General features: G+C 51.4%; 1 non-coding gene across 1 annotated transcript; it reads left to right on the plus strand.

The window, feature by feature from the left end:
* The first annotated feature begins 3,854 nt into the window (after positions 1–3,854).
* Positions 3,855–3,926, plus strand: TRNAA-GGC. The gene has a single exon. It is a non-coding gene; the product is annotated as a tRNA-Ala (tRNA).
* Positions 3,927–4,772: the final 846 nt, after the last annotated feature.

A 4,772-nucleotide genomic window follows, 5' to 3' on the forward strand; every position in this document is an offset into this window, starting at 1 on the left:
AACTCAATCCTATTATAATCATTCAAAGCCGGGCACCCGATCAACAACAGAACAAACTCTCCAATAGAGTTTCTATTGTTGATCGGGTGCCGGAGTCTTCGTCCTTGTCTGTGTACCATTTATGGACTTGCACTATTCATGGACCAGTACATTATACGATGTAATTTCGTTTGACTGATGCATGTGGTCCTCTGTTATTCTTGTCATATAAATTTGCTCTTTTTGCATGACTTTTTGAGTACTTGTGGTCTGCGTTATTTGTACACTGCTTGCTTGCTTTTTGGGTGATGTGAAAGACCTCCGCCTGGGACCCTGGAGAGCGTCCGTCAGTGTGAGTAAACAAGACTGACTGTGGTCTGATTCAGCAGAGCTTTATGTGTTTAAAGTAGAATTTTTGCTCACAAGACTCCACTGCTTGCAACCAGTGTTCCCTCTAAGCTGAGTGAGTGTGAGCTAGCTCACCGTCTTTTAGCCTCCGGCTCACAGATTTTTGTCTTCGCTCAGGAAGGATGGCTCGAGAGCAAACTAATGTATGCAGCAGCCGAATCGCTCACTCACAACTTTAAGGCCGGTAGCTCACAAAGTAGAATTTTTGCTCACGAGACTCCACAGCTTTGAGGGAGCATTGCTTGCCACCAGTGTTCCCTCTCAGCGGAGTGAGTGTGAGCCGGCTCACAGTTTTTTAGCCTCTGGCTCACAGTTTTTTAGCCTCCGGCTCACACATGTTGCCTTTGCTCAGGAAGGCTGGCTCCAGGGCAAACTAATTTATGCGGCAGCCCAATGGCTCGCTCACAACCTTTAATGCCCAGTAGCTCACAACATAGAATTGTTGCTCACAAGACTCCGCAGCTGAGAGGGAGCCATTGGCGCCCACTCTCCCAAATGCTTCTGATGGGGAGTTGAGTCTCCATAGGCAAAGGAGTGGTTATTGTAATTACTGTGGCTGGAAACGGTAGCCGTTGCCAACAAGACTCTTTGGATAACAGCACAGGTGGAGCCCGCGTTTTGCAAGTAGAAGGTCCCGCGTTCCGTTCTCAGAATCTTCAGTTGGCGAGGATCCTCGGTAGCAGGACCGGGGAAAGGACCTCAGAGAGTCACCCCGCGTGCCGGCAGCCTGCTTCCGATATCCGGAGCCGAAGGCCGTCTTTATTCACCGCTAATCTCTGCTAAAGCCCCATTAGGCTAAGAGCAGAGCCGCTCCCCAGTGAATCAATACTTCTTGGCCCTGGTTTCCCACTAAATGGCAAGTGCGTAGAGCAGGACAATGTAAGCGAGCTGAAACAGACGCCAGGGCCAAACTGTGTGTTCCACATTCAGAACTCTCAATGAGTTCTTTTTTTTTTTTAAATGCTTTCCCAGTGCACTCTTGTGAGCGAGCATCTGCTTTGGTCCTCGGTATGGGTCAGATATGGGGAGGCCTGGATTTGTATCTTCATTTTGGCTGTTCAGCTCTTTGAGTGGCCTGTGGAAGGAAGGAGCGTATTATTAACTGTCTTTGTGAATGTGAAGGGGGGGGCGTGATTTAGTCACTCTGTGAGAACCAGTTTGGTGTAGTGGTTAGGAGCGCAGACTCTAATCTGGGAGAACCAGGTTTGATTCCCCACTCCTCCTCCACATGCAGCTACTGGTGTGACCTTGGGTCAGTCACAAGTTCTCCCAGAGCTGTTCTCTCAGGAGCAGTCTTCGAAAGAGCTCCCTCAGCCCCACCCGGCTCACAGGGTGTCTGTTGTGGGGAGGGGAAGGAGATTGTAAGCCGCTCTGAGACTCCTTCGGGTAGTGAAGGGTGGGGTATAAATCAAATCTCTCTAGATACTCAGTTGTAGGATCCAAAACACTTTGGGCTGATCCTGGAATGCCCTTTGGCAACTCACCCTCTTTCAGCCTAGTCTACCTCGCAGGGTTGTTGAGAGGATAAAAAGGGGTTTACTCTCATGTGTAGTGACTGGAGTTCTTTGAAGGAAACGATAGATAAATTAACTAATACTGAAATACGTGGCGGGAAATTCCAGCAGTGTTCCGCAGACAAATATCAGCAAATGTTGGTGGGAACACTTTATGTGTCTGCTGCCCAGTGCTTAATGTGGGTTTGTGCTTAGCCCCAGAGCCGTTACTGTCATGTGTGGTGACGAGTTCTTTGAAGGAAACCATAGATAAATTAACTGATATTGAAATATGTGGGGGGAAATTCCAGCACTGTTCCGCAGCCAAATATCAGCAAATGTTGGTGGGAACGCTTCATGTGCTTGCTGCCCAGTGGATAATGTGGGTTTGTGCTTAGCCCCAGAGCCTGTTTGTACTATCAGAATGCAGGCTTGGAATATGTTCACAGAGATCCTCTGAGCATGTTCAGAGTGCATTTCTCTCACCGTTGCATGTTAGCCCTACCCGTCTTGCATTAGCGAGCAAGCAGAGTGTCGACCCCGAAAAAATGGGACTTCAGAAATTAATTTCTACTCACGCTGCACAAGATCAGTGTACCTATTTTGAGTCTCCTTTTGAGAACCGCCACACCTGTGGAACTCCCTGCTACTAGATCCGGCTTTTGGTGGCGCAGGGTAAGCTTTTAGGACTGTGATTTCCCAGCATTGCTTGGTGTGTAGTTTGATTTTTAGCAAGGTGTTTAATAGATTTGCCTTCGGCATGAAGGTCATGAGCAGGCTGTACCTTGACCTAGGTGCAGCGCAAGGAAAGGTGGCTAGAAGGAGCATTTGTCCTCGGAGAGGAGAGACCCCCACTTCGAAGGTCCTTCGCTCTTGTCCCTTGTGGCCTTAGGCTAGTTACACCCTCTTGGCCTGGCCCGCCTATCAGTGTTGTTGTGGGGATTAAGCCAAAATGGATGTTTCACATTTCAACAAAAGGACTCAGGTTGCTTGTGTGCAAAATGTTTAAAGGACGTTGCGCAACATGGAGTGTTTTGAAAGATGGACAGGAGTGGTGGCGGGCCGGGCAGAGTGCAGAGAGGCGGGGGGGGATGTGGGCGGCTTCTGTGTTCAGGTCCAGGAACGGCGGCAGTGGAGGGGCCGCGATTCAGTGGCAGACCCTCTGCTTGGCTTGCAGAAAGTCCCAGGTTCAGTCCTGGACATCTCCAGTTAAAAAGACCAGGCAGCAAGTGATTTGAAAGACCTCAACCTGAGACCCTGGATAACTATGGGGAAGAGACACAACTCAGTGGTGGAGCCTCTGCTTGGCACGCCGAAGGTCTCAGGTCCAATCCCCGGCATCCCCAGTTAAAAGGACCAGGCAGCAGAAGGAGAAGAGAGAAGAGAAGAGATTGGATTTATACCCCGCCCTTCACTACCCAGAGGAGTCTCAGAGCGGCTTACAAACTCCTTCCCCTTCCCCTCCCCACAAGAGACAGACACCCTGTGAGGCAGGTGGGGCTGAGAGAGCTCTGACAGAAGCTGCTCTTTTCAAGGACAGCTCCTATCAGAATTATGGCTTGCCCAAGGTCATCCAGGAGGTGCGAGTGGAGGAGTGGTGGGAATCAAACCCAGTTCTCCCAGATTAGAGTCCGCGCACTTAACCACTACTGGTGATGTGAAAGACCTCTGCCTGAGACCCTGGAGAGCTATGGGGAGGGCTGTGGCTCAGTGGCAGAGCCTCTGCTTGGCATTCAGAAGGTCCCAGGTTCAATCCCCGGCATCTCCAGTCAAAAGGACCAGGCAAGAGGTGATGGGAAAGACCTCAGCCAGAGACCCTGGAGAGCTGTAAAGAGGGGCTGTGGCTCAGTGGTAGAGCCTCTACTTGGCATGCAGAAGGTCCCAGGTTCAGTCCCCGGCATCTCCAGTTAAAAGGACAAGGCAGGAGGGGATGGGAAAGACCTCTTTGCCTGAGACCCTGGAGAGCTGTAAAGAGGGGCTGTGGCTCAGTGGTAGAGCTTCTGCTTGGCATGCAGAAGGTCCCAGGTTCAATTCCCGGCATCCCCAGTTAAAAGGACCAGGCAGGAGGTGATGGGAAAGACCTCCCCCTGGGAACCAGGGGAGCAGCTGCCAGTCAGAGTAGACAATACTAACCTTGATGGACCAAGGGTCTGATTCGGTAGAAGGCAGCTTGATGTGTGTTCATGCGTGTACTGCCACTCCCTTCAATGAGAAGCCCAGTTCGGCTGCTTTCAGCCTTCAACACCCCCATGGTGATGCTGCCCAAGCGGTCGCCAGAGCTGGCGGTGTCTGTGTGTTCAGTGGTCCGTGTGTGTTAAGTGGTGTCCAGTCGCTTCCGACTTCTGGTGGCCCTCTGAGTGGACGTTTCCCAAAATGTCCTCTCGCTAACGGCCCTGCTCTGGTCTTGCAAGATGAGGGCCTTTGTGGCTTCCTGAATCCCTCAGCCAGTTTGGTATAGTGGCTAGGAGCGCAAGCTCTGATCGGGAAGAACCGGGTTTGATTCCCCACGCCTTCGCGTGCAGCTGCTGGTGTGACCTTGGGCCAGTCCCAAGTTCTCTCGGAGCTGTTCTCTCACGAGCAGTCCTCGAGAGCGCTCTCTCAGCCCCACCTTCCTCACAGGGTGTCTGTGGTGGGGAGGGGAAGGGGAAGGAGATTGTAAGCTGCTCTGGGACTCTTGAGTGAAGGGCGGGGTGTAAATCTAACTCCTCCTCCTTTTGTTGGGTCTTCTTCTTTTCCTAGCGCTGTAGGGGCTCCCTGCCGAGATTCATGATTTTCTTGGTGCCTCTGTAGGGTTTCTGAGCAAGTCTTTTCCTGATCTGTGCGGTGTGCAACCCAGGCCTTTTAAAACTGTTTCCTCAACTCGTTGCTCGACTTGTACCCTAATGGGGTCAA

The sequence above is a fragment of the Gekko japonicus genome, unplaced genomic scaffold, assembly GCF_001447785.1.
Source record: "Gekko japonicus isolate JY-2015 unplaced genomic scaffold, Gekko_japonicus_V1.1 scaffold4956, whole genome shotgun sequence".
Lineage (NCBI taxonomy): Eukaryota > Metazoa > Chordata > Lepidosauria > Squamata > Gekkonidae > Gekko > Gekko japonicus.